Raw genomic sequence first — 27,158 nt, forward strand, 5'->3', positions numbered from 1 at the left:
GCTTCAAGAGTTAATAGGCAGGGGCTAGAATGCGCTATGCAAATGCCCGAAAGAGGTGCAATACCTCACTGCTTGTTCACTCCTTTAGCTAGGGCGGGTGCCAGGTAGTCCGAAACCAAACAAATAAGTTTAGCCATGAGGCGTGCCATGAGGAACCTGGACCCAAGTGCGTGGCAGGGGTATCCTGTGCTGCGCTGCTGGCGAACGCAGGAAATGTCTGGACGAAAATTCTACCTCAGAAAGGAAGAAGCAGGAACCCAGGGGGACGAGTAGAAGAAGCTTTAATGAGACAAATTCTGCACCAGTGGCGGCGAATGCATTTCGGACATAATTTCCTTCATCAGCGCCCTGCACCGGTCTCAGGAATCAACACGAATGTCCCGCTGCAGAAAAGGAATGGAAATGTAGAGTCCGCTCCTCCCCCTTGATGATAGCATGCACCTGATTGCAGTTTGTTTCATGTCTTGAAACTGCAAGTCCCACAATGCCGTGTGGCAGCAAAGTTGGATGGTGACAATGACGGGGATGGAAGGTGATTTGTTCAGCGCGGTTCTCCAAAGCTAGCAGGTATGTTGGCTCCATCTGCAAGATTCTCCCACCTCGGTCTCTTCTCGGGTCCCCTTTACTGCCACAGCCACCAGCTTCAAGAGTTAATAGGCAGGGGCTAGAATGCGCTATGCAAATGCCCGAAAGAGGTGCAATACCTCACTGCTTGTTCACTCCTTTAGCCAGGGCGGGTGCCAGGTAGTCCGAAACCGAACAAATAAGTTTAGCCGTGAGGCGTGCCAGAAGGAACCTGGACCCAAGTGCGTGGCAGGGGTATCCTGTGCTGCTGGCGAACGCAGGAAATGTCTGGACGAAAATTCTACCTCAGAAAGGAAGAAGCAGGAAACCAGGGGGACGAGTAGAAGAAACTTTAATGAGACAAATTCTGCACCAGTGGCGGCGAATGCATTTCGGACATAATTTCCTTCATCAGCGCCCTGCACCGGTCTCAGGAATCAACACGAATGTCCCGCTGCTGAAAAGGAATGGAAATGTAGAGTCCGCTCCTCCGCCTTGATGATAGCATGCACCTGATTGCAGTTTGTTTCATGTCTTGAAACTGCAAGTCCCACAATGCCGTGTGGCAGCAAAGTTGGATGGTGACAATGACGGGGATGGAAGGTGATTTGTTCAGCGCGGTTCTCCAAAGCTAGCAGGTATGTTGGCTCCATCTGCAAGATTCTCCCACCTCGGTCTCTTCTCGGGTCCCCTTTACTGCCACAGCCACCAGCTTCAAGAGTTAATAGGCAGGGGCTAGAATGCGCTATGCAAATGCCCGAAAGAGGTGCAATACCTCACTGCTTGTTCACTCCTTTAGCCAGGGCGGGTGCCAGGTAGTCCGAAACCGAACAAATAAGTTTAGCCGTGAGGCGTACCAGAAGGAACCTGGACCCAAGTGCGTGGCAGGGGTATCCTGTACTGCGCTGCTGGCGAACGCAGGAAATGTCTGGACGAAAATTCTACCTCAGAAAGGAAGAAGCAGGGACCCAGGGGGACGAGTAGAAGAAACTTTAATGAGACAAATTCTGCACCAGTGGCGGCGAATGCATTTCGGACATAATTTCCTTCATCAGCGCCCTGCACCGGTCTCAGGAATCAACACGAATGTCCCGCTGCAGAAAAGGAATGGAAATGTAGAGTCCGCTCCTCCCCCTTGATGATAGCATGCACCTGATTGCAGTTTGTTTCATGTCTTGAAACTGCAAGTCCCACAATGCCGTGTGGCAGCAAAGTTGGATGGTGACAATGACGGGGATGGAAGGTGATTTGTTCAGCGCGGTTCTCCAAAGCTAGCAGGTATGTTGGCTCCATCGGCCTTCATCAGCGCCCTGCACCGGTCTCAGGAATCAACACGAATGTCCCGCTGCAGAAAAGGAATGGAAATGTAGAGTCCGCTCCTCCCCCTTGATGATAGCATGCACCTGATTGCAGTTTGTTTCATGTCTTGAAACTGCAAGTCCCACAATGCCGTGTGGCAGCAAAGTTGGATGGTGACAATGACGGGGATGGAAGGTGATTTGTTCAGCGCGGTTCTCCAAAGCTAGCAGGTATGTTGGCTCCATCTGCAAGATTCTCCCACCTCGGTCTCTTCTCGGGTCCCCTTTCCTGCTTAGCCCCCAGCTTCAAGAGTTAATAGGCAGGGGCTAGAATGCGCTATGCAAATGCCCGAAAGAGGTGCAATACCTCACTGCTTGTTCACTCCTTTAGCCAGGGCGGGTGCCAGGTAGTCCGAAACCGAACAAATAAGTTTAGCCGTGAGGCGTGCCAGAAGGAACATGGACCCAAGTGCGTGGCAGGGGTATCCTGTGCTGCGCTGCTGGCGAACGCAGCAAATGTCTGGACGAAAATTCTACCTCAGAAAGGAAGAAGCAGGAACCCAGAGGGACGAGTAGAAGAAACTTTAAGGAGACAAATTCTGCACCAGTGGCGGCGAATGCATTTCGGACATAATTTCCTTCATCAGCGCCCTGCACCGGTCTCAGGAATCAACACGAATGTCCCGCTGCAGAAAAGGAATGGAAATGTAGAGTCCGCTCCTCCCCCTTGATGATAGCATGCACCTGATTGCAGTTTGTTTCATGTCTTGAAACTGCAAGTCCCACAATGCCGTGTGGCAGCAAAGTTGGATGGTGACAATGACGGGGATGGAAGGTGATTTGTTCAGCGCGGTTCTCCAAAGCTAGCAGGTATGTTGGCTCCATCGGCCTTCATCAGCGCCCTGCACCGGTCTCAGGAATCAACACGAATGTCCCGCTGCAGAAAAGGAATGGAAATGTAGAGTCCGCTCCTCCCCCTTGATGATAGCATGCACCTGATTGCAGTTTGTTTCATGTCTTGAAACTGCAAGTCCCACAATGCCGTGTGGCAGCAAAGTTGGATGGTGACAATGACGGGGATGGAAGGTGATTTGTTCAGCGCGGTTCTCCAAAGCTAGCAGGTATGTTGGCTCCATCTGCAAGATTCTCCCACCTCGGTCTCTTCTCGGGTCCCCTATACTGCCACAGCCACCAGCTTCAAGAGTTAATAGGCAGGGGCTAGAATGCGCTATGCAAATGCCCGAAAGAGGTGCAATACCTCACTGCTTGTTCACTCCTTTAGCCAGGGCGGGTGCCAGGTAGTCCGAAACCGAACAAATAAGTTTAGCCGTGAGGCGTGCCAGAAGGAACCTGGACCCAAGTGCGTGGCAGGGGTATCCTGTGCTGCTGGCGAACGCAGGAAATGTCTGGACGAAAATTCTACCTCAGAAAGGAAGAAGCAGGAAACCAGGGGGACGAGTAGAAGAAACTTTAATGAGACAAATTCTGCACCAGTGGCGGCGAATGCATTTCGGACATAATTTCCTTCATCAGCGCCCTGCACCGGTCTCAGGAATCAACAAGAATGTCCCGCTGCTGAAAAGGAATGGAAATGTAGAGTCCGCTCCTCCCCCTTGATGATAGCATGCACCTGATTGCAGTTTGTTTCATGTCTTGAAACTGCAAGTCCCACAATGCCGTGTGGCAGCAAAGTTGGATGGTGACAATGACGGGGATGGAAGGTGATTTGTTCAGCGCGGTTCTCCAAAGCTAGCAGGTATGTTGGCTCCATCTGCAAGATTCTCCCACCTCGGTCTCTTCTCGGGTCCCCTTTACTGCCACAGCCACCAGCTTCAAGAGTTAATAGGCAGGGGCTAGAATGCGCTATGCAAATGCCCGAAAGAGGTGCAATACCTCACTGCATGTTCACTCCTTTAGCCAGGGCGGGTGCCAGGTAGTCCGAAACCGAACAAATAAGTTTAGCCGTGAGGCGTGCCAGAAGGAACCTGGACCCAAGTGCGTGGCAGGGGTATCCTGTGCTGCGCTGCTGGCGAACGCAGGAAATGTCTGGACAAAATTCTACCTCAGAAAGGAAGAAGCAGGAACCCAGGGGGACGAGTAGAAGAAACTTTAATGAAACAAATTCTGCACCAGTGTCGGCGAATGCATTTCGGACATAATTTCCTTCATCAGCGCCCTGCACCGGTCTCAGGAATCAACATGAATGTCCCGCTGCAGAAAAGGAATGGAAATGTAGAGTCCGCTACTCCCCCTTGATGATAGCATGCACCTGATTGCAGTTTGTTTCATGTCTTGAAACTGCAAGTCCCACAATGCCGTGTGGCAGCAAAGTTGGATGGTGACAATGACGGGGATGGAAGGTGATTTGTTCAGCGCGGTTCTCCAAAGCTAGCAGGTATGTTGGCTCCATCTGCAAGATTCTCCCACCTCGGTCTCTTCTCGGGTCCCCTTTACTGCCACAGCCACCAGCTTCAAGAGTTAATAGGCAGGGGCTAGAATGCGCTATGCAAATGCCCGAAAGAGGTGCAATACCTCACTGCTTGTTCACTCCTTTAGCTAGGGCGGGTGCCAGGTAGTCCGAAACCAAACAAATAAGTTTAGCCATGAGGCGTGCCATGAGGAACCTGGACCCAAGTGCGTGGCAGGGGTATCCTGTGCTGCGCTGCTGGCGAACGCAGGAAATGTCTGGACGAAAATTCTACCTCAGAAAGGAAGAAGCAGGAACCCAGGGGGACGAGTAGAAGAAGCTTTAATGAGACAAATTCTGCACCAGTGGCGGCGAATGCATTTCGGACATAATTTCCTTCATCAGCGCCCTGCACCGGTCTCAGGAATCAACACGAATGTCCCGCTGCAGAAAAGGAATGGAAATGTAGAGTCCGCTCCTCCCCCTTGATGATAGCATGCACCTGATTGCAGTTTGTTTCATGTCTTGAAACTGCAAGTCCCACAATGCCGTGTGGCAGCAAAGTTGGATGGTGACAATGACGGGGATGGAAGGTGATTTGTTCAGCGCGGTTCTCCAAAGCTAGCAGGTATGTTGGCTCCATCTGCAAGATTCTCCCACCTCGGTCTCTTCTCGGGTCCCCTTTACTGCCACAGCCACCAGCTTCAAGAGTTAATAGGCAGGGGCTAGAATGCGCTATGCAAATGCCCGAAAGAGGTGCAATACCTCACTGCTTGTTCACTCCTTTAGCCAGGGCGGGTGCCAGGTAGTCCGAAACCGAACAAATAAGTTTAGCCGTGAGGCGTGCCAGAAGGAACCTGGACCCAAGTGCGTGGCAGGGGTATCCTGTGCTGCTGGCGAACGCAGGAAATGTCTGGACGAAAATTCTACCTCAGAAAGGAAGAAGCAGGAAACCAGGGGGACGAGTAGAAGAAACTTTAATGAGACAAATTCTGCACCAGTGGCGGCGAATGCATTTCGGACATAATTTCCTTCATCAGCGCCCTGCACCGGTCTCAGGAATCAACACGAATGTCCCGCTGCTGAAAAGGAATGGAAATGTAGAGTCCGCTCCTCCGCCTTGATGATAGCATGCACCTGATTGCAGTTTGTTTCATGTCTTGAAACTGCAAGTCCCACAATGCCGTGTGGCAGCAAAGTTGGATGGTGACAATGACGGGGATGGAAGGTGATTTGTTCAGCGCGGTTCTCCAAAGCTAGCAGGTATGTTGGCTCCATCTGCAAGATTCTCCCACCTCGGTCTCTTCTCGGGTCCCCTTTACTGCCACAGCCACCAGCTTCAAGAGTTAATAGGCAGGGGCTAGAATGCGCTATGCAAATGCCCGAAAGAGGTGCAATACCTCACTGCTTGTTCACTCCTTTAGCCAGGGCGGGTGCCAGGTAGTCCGAAACCGAACAAATAAGTTTAGCCGTGAGGCGTACCAGAAGGAACCTGGACCCAAGTGCGTGGCAGGGGTATCCTGTACTGCGCTGCTGGCGAACGCAGGAAATGTCTGGACGAAAATTCTACCTCAGAAAGGAAGAAGCAGGGACCCAGGGGGACGAGTAGAAGAAACTTTAATGAGACAAATTCTGCACCAGTGGCGGCGAATGCATTTCGGACATAATTTCCTTCATCAGCGCCCTGCACCGGTCTCAGGAATCAACACGAATGTCCCGCTGCAGAAAAGGAATGGAAATGTAGAGTCCGCTCCTCCCCCTTGATGATAGCATGCACCTGATTGCAGTTTGTTTCATGTCTTGAAACTGCAAGTCCCACAATGCCGTGTGGCAGCAAAGTTGGATGGTGACAATGACGGGGATGGAAGGTGATTTGTTCAGCGCGGTTCTCCAAAGCTAGCAGGTATGTTGGCTCCATCGGCCTTCATCAGCGCCCTGCACCGGTCTCAGGAATCAACACGAATGTCCCGCTGCAGAAAAGGAATGGAAATGTAGAGTCCGCTCCTCCCCCTTGATGATAGCATGCACCTGATTGCAGTTTGTTTCATGTCTTGAAACTGCAAGTCCCACAATGCCGTGTGGCAGCAAAGTTGGATGGTGACAATGACGGGGATGGAAGGTGATTTGTTCAGCGCGGTTCTCCAAAGCTAGCAGGTATGTTGGCTCCATCTGCAAGATTCTCCCACCTCGGTCTCTTCTCGGGTCCCCTTTACTGCCTCAGCCCCCAGCTTCAAGAGTTAATAGGCAGGGGCTAGAATGCGCTATGCAAATGCCCGAAAGAGGTGCAATACCTCACTGCTTGTTCACTCCTTTAGCCAGGGCGGGTGCCAGGTAGTCCGAAACCGAACAAATAAGTTTAGCCGTGAGGCGTGCCAGAAGGAACATGGACCCAAGTGCGTGGCAGGGGTATCCTGTGCTGCGCTGCTGGCGAACGCAGCAAATGTCTGGACGAAAATTCTACCTCAGAAAGGAAGAAGCAGGAACCCAGAGGGACGAGTAGAAGAAACTTTAAGGAGACAAATTCTGCACCAGTGGCGGCGAATGCATTTCGGACATAATTTCCTTCATCAGCGCCCTGCACCGGTCTCAGGAATCAACACGAATGTCCCGCTGCAGAAAAGGAATGGAAATGTAGAGTCCGCTCCTCCCCCTTGATGATAGCATGCACCTGATTGCAGTTTGTTTCATGTCTTGAAACTGCAAGTCCCACAATGCCGTGTGGCAGCAAAGTTGGATGGTGACAATGACGGGGATGGAAGGTGATTTGTTCAGCGTGGTTCTCCAAAGCTAGCAGGTATGTTGGCTCCATCTGCAAGATTCTCCCACCTCAGTCTCTTCTCGGGTCCCCTTTACTGCCACAGCCACCAGCTTCAAGAGTTAATAGGCAGGGGCTAGAATGCGCTATGCAAATGTCCGAAAGAGGTGCAATACCTCACTGCTTGTTCACTCCTTTAGCCAGGGCGGGTGCCAGGTAGTCCGAAACCGAACAAATAAGTTTAGCCGTGAGGCGTGCCAGAAGGAACCTGGACCCAAGTGCGTGGCAGGGGTATCCTGTGCTGCGCTGCTGGCGAACGCAGGAAATGTCTGGACGAAAATTCTACCTCAGAAAGGAAGAAGCAGGAACCCAGGGGGACGAGTAGAAGAAACTTTAATGAGACAAATTCTGCACCAGTGGCGGCGAATGCATTTCGGACATAATTTCCTTCATCAGCGCCCTGCACCGGTCTCAGGAATCAACACGAATGTCCCGCTGCAGAAAAGGAATGGAAATGTAGAGTCCGCTCCTCCCCCTTGATGATAGCATGCACCTGATTGCAGTTTGTTTCATGTCTTGAAACTGCAAGTCCCACAATGCCGTGTGGCAGCAAAGTTGGATGGTGACAATGACGGGGATGGAAGGTGATTTGTTCAGCGCGGTTCTCCAAAGCTAGCAGGTATGTTGGCTCCATCTGCAAGATTCTCCCACCTCGGTCTCTTCTCGGGTCCCCTTTACTGCCACAGCCACCAGCTTCAAGAGTTAATAGGCAGGGGCTAGAATGCGCTATGCAAATGCCCGAAAGAGGTGCAATACCTCACTGCTTGTTCACTCCTTTAGCCAGGGCGGGTGCCAGGTAGTCCGAAACCGAACAAATAAGTTTAGCCGTGAGGCGTGCCAGAAGGAACCTGGACCCAAGTGCGTGGCAGGGGTATCCTGTGCTGCGCTGCTGGCGAACGCAGGAAATGTCTGGTCGAAAATTCTACCTCAGAAAGGAAGAAGCAGGAACCCAGGGGGACGAGTAGAAGAAACTTTAATGAGACAAATTCTGCACCAGTGGCGGCGAATGCATTTCGGACATAATTTCCTTCATCAGCGCCCTGCACCGGTCTCAGGAATCAACATGAATGTCCCGCTGCAGAAAAGGAATGGAAATGTAGAGTCCGCTCCTCCCCCTTGATGATAGCATGCACCTGATTGCAGTTTGTTTCATGTCTTGAAACTGCAAGTCCCACAATGCCGTGTGGCAGCAAAGTTGGATGGTGACAGTGACGGGGATGGAAGGTGATTTGTTCAGCGCGGTTCTCCAAAGCTAGCAGGTATGTTGGCTCCATCTGCAAGATTCTCCCACCTCGGTCTCTTCTCGGGTCCCCTTTACTGCCACAGCCACCAGCTTCAAGAGTTAATAGGCAGGGGCTAGAATGCGCTATGCAAATGCCCGAAAGAGGTGCAATACCTCACTGCTTGTTCACTCCTTTAGCCAGGGCGGGTGCCAGGTAGTCCGAAACCAAACAAATAAGTTTAGCCATGAGGCGTGCCATGAGGAACCTGGACCCAAGTGCGTGGCAGGGGTATCCTGTGCTGCGCTGCTGGCGAACGCAGGAAATGTCTGGACGAAAATTCTACCTCAGAAAGGAAGAAGCAGGAACCCAGGGGGACGAGTAGAAGAAACTTTAATGAGACAAATTCTGCACCAGTGGCGGCGAATGCATTTCGGACATAATTTCCTTCATCAGCGCCCTGCACCGGTCTCAGGAATCAACACGAATGTCCCGCTGCAGAAAAGGAATGGAAATGTAGAGTCCGCTCCTCCCCCTTGATGATAGCATGCACCTGATTGCAGTTTGTTTCATGTCTTGAAACTGCAAGTCCCACAATGCCGTGTGGCAGCAAAGTTGGATGGTGACAATGACGGGGATGGAAGGTGATTTGTTCAGCGCGGTTCTCCAAAGCTAGCAGGTATGTTGGCTCCATCTGCAAGATTCTCCCACCTCGGTCTCTTCTCGGGTCCCCTTTACTGCCACAGCCACCAGCTTCAAGAGTTAATAGGCAGGGGCTAGAATGCGCTATGCAAATGCCCGAAAGAGGTGCAATACCTCACTGCTTGTTCACTCCTTTAGCCAGGGCGGGTGCCAGGTAGTCCGAAACCGAACAAATAAGTTTAGCCGTGAGGCGTGCCAGAAGGAACCTGGACCCAAGTGCGTGGCAGGGGTATCCTGTGCTGCTGGCGAACGCAGGAAATGTCTGGACGAAAATTCTACCTCAGAAAGGAAGAAGCAGGAAACCAGGGGGACGAGTAGAAGAAACTTTAATGAGACAAATTCTGCACCAGTGGCGGCGAATGCATTTCGGACATAATTTCCTTCATCAGCGCCCTGCACCGGTCTCAGGAATCAACAAGAATGTCCCGCTGCTGAAAAGGAATGGAAATGTAGAGTCCGCTCCTCCCCCTTGATGATAGCATGCACCTCATTGCAGTTTGTTTCATGTCTTGAAACTGCAAGTCCCACAATGCCGTGTGGCAGCAAAGTTGGATGGTGACAATGACGGGGATGGAAGGTGATTTGTTCAGCGCGGTTCTCCAAAGCTAGCAGGTATGTTGGCTCCATCTGCAAGATTCTCCCACCTCGGTCTCTTCTCGGGTCCCCTTTACTGCCACAGCCACCAGCTTCAAGAGTTAATAGGCAGGGGCTAGAATGCGCTATGCAAATGCCCGAAAGAGGTGCAATACCTCACTGCATGTTCACTCCTTTAGCCAGGGCGGGTGCCAGGTAGTCCGAAACCGAACAAATAAGTTTAGCCGTGAGGCGTGCCAGAAGGAACCTGGACCCAAGTGCGTGGCAGGGGTATCCTGTGCTGCGCTGCTGGCGAACGCAGGAAATGTCTGGACAAAATTCTACCTCAGAAAGGAAGAAGCAGGAACCCAGGGGGACGAGTAGAAGAAACTTTAATGAAACAAATTCTGCACCAGTGTCGGCGAATGCATTTCGGACATAATTTCCTTCATCAGCGCCCTGCACCGGTCTCAGGAATCAACATGAATGTCCCGCTGCAGAAAAGGAATGGAAATGTAGAGTCCGCTACTCCCCCTTGATGATAGCATGCACCTGATTGCAGTTTGTTTCATGTCTTGGAACTGCAAGTCCCACAATGCCGTGTGGCAGCAAAGTTGGATGGTGACAATGACGGGGATGGAAGGTGATTTGTTCAGCGCGGTTCTCCAAAGCTAGCAGGTATGTTGGCTCCATCTGCAAGATTCTCCCACCTCGGTCTCTTCTCGGGTCCCCTTTACTGCCACAGCCACCAGCTTCAAGAGTTAATAGGCAGGGGCTAGAATGCGCTATGCAAATGCCCGAAAGAGGTGCAATACCTCACTGCTTGTTCACTCCTTTAGCCAGGGCGGGTGCCAGGTAGTCCGAAACCGAACAAATAAGTTTAGCCGTGAGGCGTGCCAGAAGGAACCTGGACCCAAGTGCGTGGCAGGGGTATCCTGTGCTGCTGGCGAACGCAGGAAAAGTCTGGACGATAATTCTACCTCAGAAAGGAAGAAGCAGGAAACCAGGGGGACGAGTAGAAGAAACTTTAATGAGACAAATTCTGCACCAGTGGCGGCGAATGCATTTCGGACATAATTTCCTTCATCAGCGCCCTGCACCGGTCTCAGGAATCAACACGAATGTCCCGCTGCAGAAAAGGAATGGAAATGTAGAGTCCGCTACTCCCCCTTGATGATAGCATGCACCTGATTGCAGTTTGTTTCATGTCTTGGAACTGCAAGTCCCACAATGCCGTGTGGCAGCAAAGTTGGATGGTGACAATGACGGGGATGGAAGGTGATTTGTTCAGCGCGGTTCTCCAAAGCTAGCAGGTATGTTGGCTCCATCTGCAAGATTCTCCCACCCCGGTCTCTTCTCGGGTCCCCTTTACTGCCACAGCCACCAGCTTCAAGAGTTAATAGGCAGGGGCTAGAATGCGCTATGCAAATGCCCGAAAGAGGTGCAATACCTCACTGCTTGTTCACTCCTTTAGCCAGGGCGGGTGCCAGGTAGTCCAAAACCGAACAAATAAGTTTAGCCGTGAGGCGTGCCAGATGGAACCTGGACCCAAGTGCGTGGCAGGGGTATCCTGTGCTGCGCTGCTGGCGAACGCAGGAAATGTCTGGACGAAAATTCTACCTCAGAAAGGAAGAAGCAGGAACCCAGGGGGACAAGTAGAAGAAACTTTAATGAGACAAATTCTGCACCAGTGGCGGCGAATGCATTTCGGACATAATTTCCTTCATCAGCGCCCTGCACCGGTCTCAGGAATCAACACGAATGTCCCGCTGCAGAAAAGGAATGGAAATGTAGAGCCCGCTCCTCCCCCTTGATGATAGCATGCACCTGATTGCAGTTTGTTTCATGTCTTGAAACTGCAAGTCCCACAATGCCGTGTGGCAGCAAAGTTGGATGGTGACAATGACGGGGATGGAAGGTGATTTGTTCAGCGCGGTTCTCCAAAGCTAGCAGGTATGTTGGCTCCATCTGCAAGATTCTCCCACCTCGGTCTCTTCTCGGGTCCCCTTTACTGCCACAGCCACCAGCTTCAAGAGTTAATAGGCAGGGGCTAGAATGCGCTATGCAAATGCCCGAAAGAGAAGTCAGGCTTAACAGGGAGGCGGGAAACTTGCGCAGGGTAGAGCATCGTGCAGCAGCAGTTCCAATTGTGATTCGTTAGTCATGTTCAACACTCTGTCCATAATCTCCTTTGTTCGGCCTAAGTTGGCAGGGTATACCCAGACCTGGGTCCCTTGCTCACTTTGCCACTGGATTCAAGCTAGCCTGGCTGATGACGGCTGATTAGCCAGAAACCGGTCTCAGGATGCTTGTTTCCGGTACAGGGAAGACATGGCTTGGCAGTTCGGGCTGGACTGTTCCCAGGAGGCACAGGGTCAGACTGATTTGCATAAGGCCATGTCTGAACTGGGGTGGCGGAGTGAGCTAAAGAATAATGATGGATTAAACCCAGATCAGTTGACTGGAGGTGAGTGCTTGCAATGTTCAACACTCCGTTCATCATCCCCTTTGGTTTTGCTTTGTTCACCCTAAGTTGGCTGGGTATGCCCAGACGTGGGTCCCTTGCTCACTTTGCCATTGGATTCAAGCTAGCCTGGCTGATGACGGCTTATTAGCCAGAAACCGGTCCCAGGATGCTTGTTTCCGGTCCAGGGAAGACAAGGATTGCTGTTCGGGCTTGACTGTTCCCATGAGGCAAAAGGTCAGACTGATTTGCATATGGCCATGTCTGAACTGGGGTGGCGGAGTGAGCTAAAGAATGATGATGGATTAAACCCAGATCAGTTGACTGGGGGTGAGTGCTTGCAATGTTCAACACTCCGTCCATCATCCCCTTTGGTTTTGCTTTGTTCGCCCAAAATGAAGAAGGTGTCGGCAATGCGAGTCTCTTGCGACGGGTCCAATCCACACAGTAGAAGCGAGGCTTCAGTTCAGCTCAAGGATGTGCTGCTCAGCCGAGAGAATGCATCAGTTCCACTGGCAAGCACCTTAAGCCCACTTTCAGGGGTTTAGGACTGGGGTGGCACCACTTGGCAGGGTAGACTCGCAGCAGTCAAGATGCCGAAGTAGGGTGGTTGGAAGTCTTTTATGTCTCTGAGGCTTCAGATCAGGAAGCCAGCCAACTAGCCCTTGGTGCTTCCCCCGGGTTCTGGGGTCATGAGACGCAGAACCAGTCCTTTTCATCTAGGCAGAGGGCAGCAAGTAAGCACAGCAAAGCAGGAGTCCAACGGAGCGGTCCAGCAGAGTGGCAACTCCTTAAGCAGCAAAGCAGTCCTTCTTATTGGCAGAGTATCCTCAGGTCCAGAGGTGTACTGAAGTGGGGGTGGCTGAAGTCCAGGACTTGTACCCAGTGGTGACTTTGAAGTGGGGGGTGCTACAAAGACAGGCCTTTGATGTGCCCTGAGGTCTTGTCCTTCCTGCCCTGGCTCAAGACTCACTACAGGGGGGTATATGCTGTGTCTTATGTGGGGAAAGAACACAAACTATTAAGGTGTCAGGGTGCCAGAATGGCTCTTCAAGTAACATCTAAGCTACCATTGTGTATGTCTGTCTAGGGGGAAAATTCAAAGCCCAGCTCTCACCCACCACAGACATGCGTTCAGAGACAGGCTGGAGGCACCAAATGGCTATAGTAAGAAAATGCCAAGTTTCTAAATATGCGGTACAAAAGGGGGTGGTAATGGACAGAGCATCTGAACCAATCAAACACTCACACCCAGTCAAAAGATCTGGGTTTAATCCATCACCGTTCTTTAGCCCACTCTGCCACCGGTGCACAGTCAAAATATTGAGTTGAAAATATCGACCTACAAAAATATCGTGTTTAAAATTTCGAAGGTACAGAATATCGATGTCAAGAATATCGTAGGACAGAATATCGACCCTGAGGTAAGTAATATCGAAATAATTTATATCGATGTAAGTAATATCGAAGTTAGTAATATCGATAGCATATATATCGATGTAACTAATTTCGATGTTACTAATATCGATATTTGTATTATTTTTTTATTTTTATTATGTATGTGTTATATGTTTTTGTTAAGTATTTAAAGTAATTTATATTATATGTGTATTATTTTTATATATTAATACATTTATTTTTCAGTAAATTATATGTTTTAGTACCGGAGCGGCTTGTGGGTTTATAGGGGAATAGAGTGGGAAGTAATTTAATTGTAATTATTAATTGGCAATTAATTATTTTAATTGATGAATTAATTATTTAATTGGTAATTAATGTTAATTTTTATTAAATGTTATGTTTTAGTACCAGAGCGGGTTGTGGGTTTATAGGGGAATAGGGTAGGAAGTAATTTAATTGTAATTAATTAATTTTTTTATTTAATTATTAATTGGCAATTAATTATTTTAATTGATAAATTAATTATTTTATTGGTAATTAATGTTGATTTTTATTAAATGTTATGTTTTGGTACCAGAGCGGGTTATGGGTTTTTAGGGGAATAGGGTGGGTAAGTAATTTAATTGTAATTAATTAATTTTAAATTAAATTATTAATTGGCAATTAATTCATTTATTTATAAATTAATTATTTAATTGGTAATTAATGTTAATGTTTAATAAATGTAATGTTTTAGTACCAGAACGGGTTGTGGGTTTATAGGGGAATAGGGTGGGAAGTAATTTATTTGCAAATATTTAATTTTTGATTTAATTAATAATTGGCAATTAATTATTTTAATTGAAAAAATAATTATTTAATTGGTAATTAATGTTAATTATTATTAAATGTTATGTTTTTGTACCAGAGTGGGTGGTGGGTTTATAGGGGAATAGGGTGGGAAGTAATTTAATTGTAAATAATTACATATTTTAATGTGTAATATATTTTGTAATTATTTATTAATTGCCATTCCCTACTGTTGCACGCTTTGGAGTGGGAATAGTAATTTTTACCCCTACGCTATCCAACGCTTTCCCTACTGTTGCACTCACTAGAGTGGGAATAGTAATTTTTACCCCTACGCTATCCAACGCTTTCCCTACTGTTGCACTCACTGGAGTGGGAATAGTAATTTTAACCCCTACGCTATCCAACGCTTTCCCTACTGTTGCACTCTTTGGAGTTGGAATAGTAATTTTTACCCCTACGCTATCCAACGCTTTCCCTACTGTTGCACCCACTGGAGTGGGAATAGTAATTTTTACCCCTACGCTATCCAACGCTTTCCCTACTGTTGCACTCTTTGGAGTTGGAATAGTAATTTTACCCCTACGCTATCCAACGCGTTTCCTACTGTTGCACCCACTGGACTGGGAATAGTACATTTTACCCCTACGCTATCCAACGCTTTCCCTACTGTTGCACCCACTGGAGTGGGAATAGTAATCTTTACCCCTACGCTATCCAACGCTTTCCCTACTGTTGCACTCTTTGGAGTTGGAATAGTAATTTTTACCCCTACGCTATCCAACACTTTCCCTACTGTTGCACCCACTGGAGTGGGAATAGTAAAATTTACCCTACGCTATCCAACGCTTTCCCTACTGTTGCACCCACTGGAGTGGGAATGGTAAATTTTACCCCTACGCTATCCAACGCTTTCCCTAATGTTGCACCCACTGGAGTGGGAATAGTAATCTTTACCCCTACGCTATCCAACGCTTTCTCTACTGTTGCACCCACTGGAGTGGGAATAGTAATTTTTACCCCTACACTATCCAACGCTTTTCCTACTGTTGCACTCTCTGGAGTGGGAATAGTCATTTTTACTCTTACGCTATCCAACGCTTTCCCTAATGTTGTACCATTGGAGTGGGAATAGTCATTTTTACATACCCGCGATCCAACGCTTTCCCTACTGTTCCACTCACTGGAGTTGGAATAGTAATTTTTACCCTTACGCTATCCAACGCTTTATCTACTGTTGCACCCTCTGGAGTTTGAATAGTAATTTTTACCCTTATGCTATTCAATATTATTTATATTTATTTATGTCTTTAAGATGTTACATAATGTTGTATTTAATTAATTTTTTTAATACAGAAAGTATATTTAATTGTTATTTATTAAATATAATCATTTATTATTATTTATGTTATTATTTTATGAGTGTTTATGTATTTTTAAATTTTAGTATTTGTTAATATTTTATAATTATTAAAAAAGTATATATTATATATTTTATTATTATTTTAAATTAAATGTTTAATAGTAAATATGTATTATTTATTCATTTTAAACATTATAACACATTTTAACATAAGTTTAAAATATATATAAGTACTATTTACTTAATTTTACCTTTTTTTTGTTTTTGTTTTTTAAAACGATATATTTAATTACGATATTTTTAACATCGATATTTTAGTTTCGATATTTTTATACTTACCATGTTGTAGATAGGGTGTCGATATACTTGCCTTCGATATTCCAGTGTCGATTTTTTGTCTGTCGATATTTACAGCCTCGATATTCTGTCAGAGATTCTCTGCCACCCCAGTTCAGACATGGCTATATGCAGATCAGTCTGACCCTTTTGCCACTGGATTCAAGCAAGCCGGGCTGAAGACGGCTGGAATGCCAGAAACCAGTCCTCGGAAGCTTGGTTCCGGTCCAGGGAAGGCATGGCTTGGCAGTTCGGGCTGGACTGTTCCCATGAGGCACAGGGTCAGACTGATTTGCATATAGCCATGTCTGAACTGGGGTGGCAGAGTGGGCTAAAGAACGGTGATGGATTAAACCCAGATCTTTTGACTGGGTGTGAGTGTTTGATTGATTCAGATGCTCCATCCATAACCACCCCCTTTGTACTGCTTTTGGCCGCCATAAGTGTGGCAGGGTATGCTCAGACGTGAGTCCCTTGCTCACTTTGTCACTGAATTCAAGCAAGCCGGGCTGAAGATGCTGGAATGACAGAAACCGGTCCTCGGAAGCTTGTTTCCGGTCCAAGGAAGGCATGGCTTGGCAGTTCGGGCTGGACTGTTCCCATGAGGCACAGGGTCAGACTGATTTGCATATAGCCATGTCTGAACTGGGGTGGCAGAGTGGGCTAAAGAACGGTGATGAATTAAACCCAGATCTTTTGACTGGGTGTGAGTGTTTGATTGATTCAGATGCTCCGTCCATCACCACCCCCTTTTGTACCACTTTTGGCCGCCATAAGTGTGGCAGGGTATGCTCAGACGTGAGTCCCTTGCTCACTTTGCCACTGGATTCAAGCAAGCCGGGCTGAAGACAGCTGGAATGCCAGAAACCGGTTCTCGTAAGCTTGTTTCCGGTCCAGGGAAGGCATGGCTTGGCAGTTCGGGCTGGACTGTTCCCATGAGGCACAGGGTCAGACTGATTTGCATATAGCCATGTCTGAACTGGGGTGGCAGAGTGGGCTAAAGAACGGTGATGGATTAAACCCAGATCTTTTGACTGGGTTTGAGTGTTTGATTGATTCAGATGCCCCGTCCATCACCACCCCCTTTTGTACCGCTTTTGGCAGCCATAAGTGTGGCAGGGTATGCTCAGACGTGAGTCCCTTGCTCACTTTGCCACTGGATTCAAGCAAGCCGGGCTGAAGACGGCTGGAATGCCAGAAACCGGTCCTCGGAAGCTTTTTTCCGGTCCAGGGAAGGCATGGCTAGGCAGTTCGGGCTGGACTGTTCCCATGAGGCACAGAGTCAGACTGATTTGCATATAGCCATGTCTGAACTGGGGTGGCAGAGTGGGCTAAAGAACGGTGATGGATTAAACCCAGATCTTTTGACTGGGTGTGAGTGTTTGATTGATTCAGATGCTCCGTCCATCACCACCCTCTTTTGTACCGCTTTTGGCCGCCATAAGTGTGGCAGGGTATGCTCAGACGTGAGTTCCTTGCTCACTTTGCCACTGGATTCAAGCAAGCCGGGCTGAAGACGGCTGGAATGCCAGAAACCGGTTATCGGAAGCTTGTTTCCGGTCCAGGGAAGGCATGGCTTGGCAGTTCGGGCTGGACTGTTCCCATGAGGCACAGGGTCAGACTGATTTGCATATAGCCATGTCTGAACTGGGGTGGCAGAGTGGGCTAAAGAACGGTGATGGATTAAACCCAGATCTTTTGACTGGGTATGAGTGTTTGATTGATTCAGATGCTCCGTCCATCACCACTCCCTTCTGTACCGCTTTTGGCCGCCATAAGTGTGGCAGGGTATGCTCAGACGTGAGTCCCTTGCTCACTTTCCCACTGGATTCAAGCAAGCCGGGCTGAAGACGGCTGGAATGCCAGAAACCGGTCCTCGGAAGCTTGTTTCCGGTCCAGGGAAGGCATGGCTTGGCAGTTCGAGCTGGACTGTTCCCATGAGGCACAGGGTCAGACTGATTTGCATATAGCCATGTTTGAACTGGGATGGCAGAGTGGGCTAAAAAACGGTGATGGATTAAACCCAGATCTTTTGACTGGGTGTGAGTGTTTGATTGATTCAGATGCTCCGTCCATCACCACCTCCTTTTGTACCGGTTTTGGCCGCCATAAGTGTGGCAGGGTATGCTCAGACGTGAGTCCCTTGCTCACATTGCCACTGGATTCAAGCAAGCCGGGCTGAAGACAGCTGGAATGCCAGAAACCGGTCCTCGGAAGCTTGTTTCCGGTCAAGGAAAGGCATGGCTTGGCAGTTCGGGCTGGACTGTTCCCATGAGGCACAGGGTCAGACTGATTTGCATATAGCCATGTCTGAACTGGGGTGGCAGAGTGGGCTAAAGAACGGTGATGGATTAAACCCAGATCTTTTGACTGGGTGTGAGTGTTTGATTGATTCAGATGCACCGTCCATCACCACCCCCTTTTGTACCGCTTTTGGCTGCCATAAGTGTGGCAGGGTATGCTCAGACGTGAGTCCCTTGCTCACTTTGCCACTGGATTCAAGCAAGCCGGGCTGAAGACGGCTGGAATTCCAGAAACCGGTCCGCGGAAGCTTGTTTCCGGTCCAGGGAAGGCATGGCTTGGCAGTTTGGGCTGGACTGTTCCCATGAGGCACAGGGTCAGACTGATTTGCATATAGCCATGTCTGAACTGGGGTGGCAGAATGGGCTAAAGAACGGTGATGGATTACACCCAGATCTTTTAACTGGGTGTGAGTGTTTGATTGATTCAGATGCTCCGTCCATCACCACCCCCTTTTGTACCGCTTTTGGCCGCCATAAGTGTGGCAGGCGTGAGTCCCTTACTCACTTTGCCACTGGATTCAAGCAAGCCGGGCTGAAGACGGCTGGAATGCCAGAAACCGTTCCTCGGAAGCTTGTTTCCCGTACAGGGAAGGCATGTCTTGGCAGTTCGGGCTGGACTGTTCCCATGAGGCACAGGGTCAGACTGATTTGCATATAGCCATGTCTGAACTGGGGTGGCAGAGTGGGCTAAAGAACGGTGATGGATTAAACCCAGATCTTTTGACTGGGTGTGAGTGTTTGATTGATTCAGATGCTCTGTCCATCACCACCCCCTTTTGTACCGCTTTTGGCCACCATAAGTGTGGCAGGGTATGCTCAGACGTGAGTTCCTTGCTCACTTTGCCACTGGATTCAAGCAAGCCGGGCTGAAGACGGCTGGAATGCCAGAAACCGGTTATCGGAAGCTTGTTTCCGGTCCAGGGAAGGCATGGCTTGGCAGTTCGGGCTGGACTGTTCCCATGAGGCACAGGGTCAGACTGATTTGCATATAGCCATGTCTGAACTGGGGTGGCAGAGTGGGCTAAAGAACGGTGATGGATTAAACCCAGATCTTTTGACTGGGTATGAGTGTTTGATTGATTCAGATGCTCCGTCCATCACCACTCCCTTCTGTACCGCTTTTGGCCGCCATAAGTGTGGCAGGGTATGCTCAGACGTGAGTCCCTTGCTCACTTTCCCACTGGATTCAAGCAAGCCGGGCTGAAGACGGCTGGAATGCCAGAAACCGGTCCTCGGAAGCTTGTTTCCGGTCCAGGGAAGGCATGGCTTGGCAGTTCGAGCTGGACTGTTCCCATGAGGCACAGGGTCAGACTGATTTGCATATAGCCATGTTTGAACTGGGATGGCAGAGTGGGCTAAAAAACGGTGATGGATTAAACCCAGATCTTTTGACTGGGTGTGAGTGTTTGATTGATTCAGATGCTCCGTCCATCACCACCTCCTTTTGTACCGGTTTTGGCCGCCATAAGTGTGGCAGGGTATGCTCAGACGTGAGTCCCTTGCTCACATTGCCACTGGATTCAAGCAAGCCGGGCTGAAGACAGCTGGAATGCCAGAAACCGGTCCTCGGAAGCTTGTTTCCGGTCAAGGAAAGGCATGGCTTGGCAGTTCGGGCTGGACTGTTCCCATGAGGCACAGGGTCAGACTGATTTGCATATAGCCATGTCTGAACTGGGGTGGCAGAGTGGGCTAAAGAACGGTGATGGATTAAACCCAGATCTTTTGACTGGGTGTGAGTGTTTGATTGATTCAGATGCACCGTCCATCACCACCCCCTTTTGTACCGCTTTTGGCTGCCATAAGTGTGGCAGGGTATGCTCAGACGTGAGTCCCTTGCTCACTTTGCCACTGGATTCAAGCAAGCTGGGCTGAAGACGGCTGGAATGCCAGAAACCGGTCCTCGGAAGCTTGTTTCCGGTCCAGGGAAGGCATGGCTTGGCAGTTCGGGCTGGTCTGTTCCCATGAGGCACAGGGTTAGACTGATTTGCATATAGCCATGTCTGAACTGGGGTGGCAGAGTGGGCTAAAGAACGGTGATGCATTAAACCCAGATCTTTTGACTGGGTGTGAGTGTTTGATTGATTCAGATGCTCCGTCCATCACCACCTTCTTTTGTACCACTTTCTAAATATGGCATTTACAGATTTGCAGTTTAAAATCCGACAGCACCGTAACTTTGTATTTGAAATTGTGATTCTAAAAAAAACAAATTTAAATCAGTTATAACCTCCCATTTGGAAAAAACTCTTATAAAATGTAATAAGATAATCCCAAAGTTATCCTATGGGAAATATAGTCCCTGCAGTAGTGAAAAACAACTTTGGAGGTTTTTCACTACCAGGACTTTAAAGTACATGTCCTGCCTTTTGAATACTTTGCACCCTGCCCTCCGGGTTATCCAGGGCCTACCTTAGGGTGATGTATATGTATAAAACGGGAAGGTTCTGGTCTGGCAAATGTTATTTTGCCAAGTCGACATGGCACACACAGGCTATGCAATAGCAGGCCTAAAACATGGTCAAAGGTCTTCTTAAGTGTGTGGCGCAATCAGTGCTGCAAACCAACTAGTAGCATTTAATTTCCAGGCCCTGTTTACAGGAGGTACTACTTTACTAGGGACTTATAGGTAAATTAAATATGCCAATTGGGGCTGAACCAATGATCCATGTTTAGAGGAGAGAGCACAAGCCCCTTTGCACTGATTGGCAGCAATAAAGTGCACATAGACCTAATACCTGCAAAAACAAGGTCAGATATAGTGGAGAAGGAAGGCAAAAAGTTGGGGGAGGATCTACCCAAGGTTGTCAGGCCTAACACACAGGGATTGGAATTCCAAAAGATTAGAGTCTACTGCATCTAGTTCATTACCAGGCGCAATAAAGTCCACACCTTTAGTTAAATTTCAGCTCATCAAACCTACCGGAATGTAGTTAAAAAAAAGAGTATAATGTATACTGTGACAAACAGATTCTAGTGCCATAAGCACTACAATCCACACATTAGTCCCCCCAAACGTGACACCTAGTATAGTCCAAACCCCAGGTAGACAGATGTTATAAGGTGATAAATAGCACATACTCTTCCTGAGCACTCATAATCTTTGTTTGTAGAATTTCTATAAAATTATGTTAATTATTTTATTGGTATTTGTGTATCTCACTTCTGTCAATGGAAAAAATCCAGATATAATTAGGATAGTCCTTTGCTGAGATGACAGCACTTTATCCCTACATATCTTGACCCGTGCCTGACGATTTGACGATGGTTTTCCTCGTTTGTTTTTATGTTTGTTCATAGCATGATAAATTGTATAGGATGTTCCCTCAATGTTGATATCAAGCTGGATAACTAGGCACTGACGTTTGTGTGTAACACTGGGGAAAGTCGACCAATTTGCCTGTATCAGCTTCGACACTAAAGTGCGATCCATCCGATAACTAATTTGAGTATAATACAAAAGGAATGTAATCTGTGCTCAGCTACCTGATGTATAGAAGGAATATTAATCAAAGTTTGCAAATATCCCGACAGAACAACCTGAATCCTTTATTGCACTTGTAATGGTTCTTTGCTCCCTATCTCACCAAGATTCTTTTCCCCCTGCTTTCTTCCCTTCTGTTCCCCTTTGTTTAATTTAATTGCAACCTGTATGTTTGATAAAATGCAAATAAAGATATTTTAAAATGTTTTTTATGATAGTCCTTAGTTAACTATAGCCTCGCATTTGATGGCTGGTGTAACAAAAAGTGACCTGCCCCTGATATCCTTTAGATTGAGTTCACAATTTTTATCTACAGATCATAAGCATACCAAAATTTGAAAATATCTCAAAATGTTTTAGCAAAATTGTTTGATTTATTTAAAAAACAAAGTAAGCAGATGGCCTTTGTCCATGCCAAGTTTTGTGAAGTTCTTCTCAGTGATTTTTGTATTCTCGCTTCCTACAACTCCCCAACAGACTTTTGAATAGGAAAAGTAACTTTGGTTCACCCTAAGCCACCACCCCCGCCTCACCACTCTACATGAAAATGTCCACAACTGACTTCTGTAAGATTACATTGTTTGTAAAAGTTATAATTGAGATTTGTCAAATGGAGTAAAACGTTATCAGCAAAATAAAACCTGCATTCTATAGGCTAATGGATGGAAGCACAACTGCAAAGGTGCTAAAAGGGCATCAATGAAACTAAAAGCATCAGTCGTGCACTCTTTATACCATCAGACCTTGCTCGATCACATGACTGCAAGGCCTTGTGTACATGCAACTGTGTACATATCTAAGATGAACACCCTGTGATTGGGTGCCCTTTATGGTGTATGAGTATGATGATTGTGGGTTTTAACTTAATCTGGTCTTACATTCCTAATATAAGGTATGTCCTGAAGTAGGTAGATGCTCCAATTTAGGAAAGAGTTGAAGACACACCTCTTTAACGAATACTGCATCACGGGTGCAGTAACAGTTAGTTTTTGCACTCAGAACCCAGCTGTATCATTGCCTTTGGCCTGTACATATCTCTGCCACCTTTCAGCTGACTTGAGATACACATACATATATGTTTAAATACATAAATACATTTGACCCTGGTCATTTTCCATCTTCTCAAATCATTATTTTTCTCAGTCCACATTTCCATAAAGGACTCTATGCATGCTTTAAAAATATATCATAGTGCTTCGTTCTTTTAAACTACGTCACTATTGCTTGAAAGCTTTGCTCAATGAGACCAAATCACTATTAATAACAGGAGTTATGAGTTTTTGGGGAATAATATGCCGAAATCCGTCTTGCTTCCGACTTAAGAGCAGGATTGAGGAGCTGGTCTATTGGTTTCTTCTGAAAAGCCTGAACAAAAAATATTGAACGTGTTTTAAATGAGCAAACACTTGAGTGTGCACAGAGATCACAAACACTCAAAAGGTGATGGGAGTAATGCTTGTAAAGTGTCTAAACCACTGTCAATCGCCCAGTGTAGTATTCTAACCCATAATTTTTTACCCACTGTGTGACTTAATACAGTGAGGGTTTCTGACAATGTTAATACTTGAAATTCTCCATGTTTTATTCACATATAATCGAGATTTCACTTTTCTTACTGGTTCTCCTTAAACCAATTATGTTATTTGATCAGTTATGTTTCATTCAATTTACTTTATGACAAACGGCATTATTTCTAGATCCAATGCATTTCGGGCATTATACACTGCCCTTCATCAGGGAACAATACTACAAAGTAAAAGAATAAAACGGAATCAGAAAAAACATTATACGATTTGGTTATTGCATAATATCATGTCGTGGTATTAAAGTCATTTCAATCTCCTTCTGATGAAGGGCAGTGTATAATGCCCGAAATGCATTGACATTGTCAGGGACCCTCATTGCATATTGAGTGGGATATGGTGTGCCTACAGGGATGCTCCCAATGTTCCATTAGAATCACGTTTCCTTTTCCAATAATTCAAGCGCCCCAGGACGTCGGACGCCACCTATAGAGCACCCAAAATTTCAAAAGAAATTCAACAGAAATCAAAACAACGAAGCTGTGCACTTGCCTCAATCATTTATTGACTTAATACAGTGCCATGTCTTATGCAAATCAGCACTGATTTGCACAAGGCAGGTTGAGGTTGAATGTTCCAAGAGGTGCAGGGTCAGTACTGATTTGCATAATTTGGAACTCTGTCTACAGTATCACAGCAGGCAATTAACGATGGGTTCAAATAATTCCCAGAGAAGTCGCCAGTGGTTTATACAATTTGTCACCACCACCACCCCACCCCCCACCATCTGTGCATGATGTAACACCCTGAAGAGCCAAGGGTATGCTTAGACAGGGGTCCCTTGCTCACTCTGCAGCAGGATTGAAGCTATGCTTCAGTGATGAGGCCCAAAAAGACTGAAACTGACCTGGGATTGCTTTGGTTCTCTTTTGCAGGGATCCTCGTCTGGCAGATTGTGGTAGAGTCGATGGTCCCCTTGAGGAGAAAGATTAGTACTGATTTATAAAAAGCAGCCCCATGTCTAGGGTATCGCACTGGGTGGAAAACATTGGGTCTCATTTATGAGCCCTACCGGCACTTTTGCGCCACTGAACATCACTTTTTTCATTTCTGGTGGCGCAATGTGCCACTGGCATATTTATAAGGCCATGTAAAGCCACATTACATGGCTTTTCATGGCCTTATAAATATGTGCCCCTTTTACACAGAAAACTGCATTGAAGGAGCGTTTCATGGGTGTTGCTGTGGGTGCTCCCAGCAACATCCATCTCTTTTTGACACTGTCCTAGATTTACGAGTAAGGCGTAAGGGAGGCACAACGAAGAGAAATATCTTTATTTCGCCACTTTTTTCCCTTTTCTATGTGTGCTGAATTCTGTTTGAAAAAAACGAACAACAAATTAAAAAAAACACTTACCTTTAAAAGGCTGCCATCTCTCCTTTGTGTGCCGCTCTTCTTTGGCCCGAACCAGGAGGCATTCAGGCTCCCCATAGACAATCACAACACTATTGGTCTGAGCGCTGTGGTTCGGGGCTCAGATGGGGACAGGGAGCTAGTGCATGTTCCTCACCAGGCTGTGGAGACGGCCGAACAAGCAGTCATGCACACTTGGAGTCTGCAAACCACTCCTCCCCTTGTGACCCCAGCCCCGCCCCGACCTAACCCAGCCCCGTAGCAAAGAAAAATAAAATGATAATAACCAGGGGGCATATTATCTAGATGTGCGTTATATAACGCACATTGCACATTCCCATATCGCCGCCTATCGCTGGATTTTTTTCGCCATGTTAGCGCGTAATTATCAATGCGCAACACGTAGGCGAAATTAAATCCGGCGATAGTCGTCGATATGGAACATTAGCGCATGAAAACAAACTTTGTTTTCACTCGCTAATGTGTGCCTTGATAATATGGGGTGGTGGATTCAGTGTTATGATCCACACCCCCATGTTATCAATGCCTTAACACCTGGTCAGAGCAGGCGTTGGGAGACCTGCGATAAGTTTATCGCAGGTCTTCTTCTCCCAACGCCTGCCTTGGTAATAGGGTGTTCCCACCTCCACCCACATTTTACATGTGGTTGGACGTGGGAACGCCCACTTTGCATGTCATTAGCGATGTTTCTCGCTGACATGGAAAGTGGGCTTGAGGCAGGCGTTAGCATGCCCTTGTTAATAGGGCGCTGGAAGTATCACCTCTTTCTCAGCACAATTAGCCGAAAAAGCGGCGATACTTCAGTTTGCTAATATGCCCCAGGGTCTTTTACTTTTTTTCTGCTCTGCGAAGAGTGAGGCAACGCACCTCCGCCTAGCCACCCCTGGGTGAATTTTAAGAGAAGTAACTCCCGCTGAAGAGGGCTATATTGCTTCCTTTCAGGGAGGGGCTGATTTTGAATGGTTGAACACACAGCTTCTGAGAAAGCACAGAATAAAAGACAGTTCTTTCGTATTGCAGATTTTAAACAAATGAACAATGTTAAAGAGAAAAGAAAAACGAATTAAGGCAAAGAAAAAGAGAAAATTAAACGTATCACTTCTGGAGAAATAAGATTAATAATGAAGAAGCAAATCACATTAAATTAATTATTACAAACGTATATAAACGAAATACAAGTAAATTATTTGTGTCTTAATACAGCCTGTGTATTATTGTATGCCTTCATCTTCCAGCCTCCCACAGAATAGGTCACAAAACACATTGCTAGGAAATGAGTCTTGACGAGACAAATAAAGCAGGAAAATGAGAAAGAAAAGACATTTCAGTCCATCAGTGATGGAAAATCACATTCACAGTTGCCTTGGAGAGCAGGTTACCAGTGTGGAGTGAGGATGCTACGGCTTGCTACCTATTACAGAACCTACACATTTCAGAATCCATCACGTGAAATCAAATCTCAAGACTTGTTCAGCGTCCTTTGCCCGTGTCATGCGACAACGTGACTGATGAATGATGCACAACGCATGTTAAATCACAGCATGACAAGAGGTGTCAGGGCCCATCCTGCTCAGCTCTGGGCTTTGAAATGTAGTTGGAGGTACATGGCCCGTCCAAGTTAATCAGAGTCACAGCACAAGGATACAGGAGCTGACTGACACCAACGGGATTTGATTTGATTTGATTTGATTTGATGTCATATGATGTTTGGTAGTGAGTTGTATAGCTCACGTCACCATTGGGATTACAATAAAGCACTGAAGGCTCACAGCCCCAAACATCCCAACTCACACAGGGACTCCGGGGGCCAGATTTACCACAAATGAGAGAGGAGGAAAGTGCAATATTTACAAAAATATAGCCCTCTCCTCCCCTCTCCCTAGCACCGACTACGAAATCAGCTGCCGTGCGCCATGGAGACACCTTTGCGCTATAGTGCAAGGGTGTCTCCGTGAGTCTAGGATAGGTTTTCTACTGGAAGGATACCCTTCCAGTACAAAATACTATGCATAGACTGAATGTAACCCTTTTCCCTCTTTGAATTTGTGCTGTAAAGTGTACTACACGCACAAAGTTGGAAAAGGAAGAAGAAACTAAAGCATTTCTCCTTCGTTGTGCCTACTTCAAAAAGGTGCGGTTTTCTAATGCTAATCCCTGTTTACTTTATTTATTAACCCCTTCGACGCTCATGACGAGCTCAGCTCATCATGAGGTACACCTCTCGTACACTCATGACGAGCTGAGCTCGTCATGAAAAGCGGGTTTTCGTCATCTTCAGCGCACCGCGGTAAATCTGACCGCGGTTAAGGCGTTAACCAGGATTTAGAGTCAGAAACCTTGGGTAGTTGCATGGAAACGCTGATGCACCACCTACGGTAAGCCCCCTTGGTGCTAAGTAATGCAAAGCAACGCTATGTGCTGCTTTGCGTTGCATTTACGTTATTTTCAGCGCTACTAGAAAGTAAATCAGAATATAAGATTTTG

Source organism: Lissotriton helveticus, chromosome 7 (assembly GCF_964261635.1).
Source record: "Lissotriton helveticus chromosome 7, aLisHel1.1, whole genome shotgun sequence".
Taxonomy (NCBI): domain Eukaryota; kingdom Metazoa; phylum Chordata; class Amphibia; order Caudata; family Salamandridae; genus Lissotriton; species Lissotriton helveticus.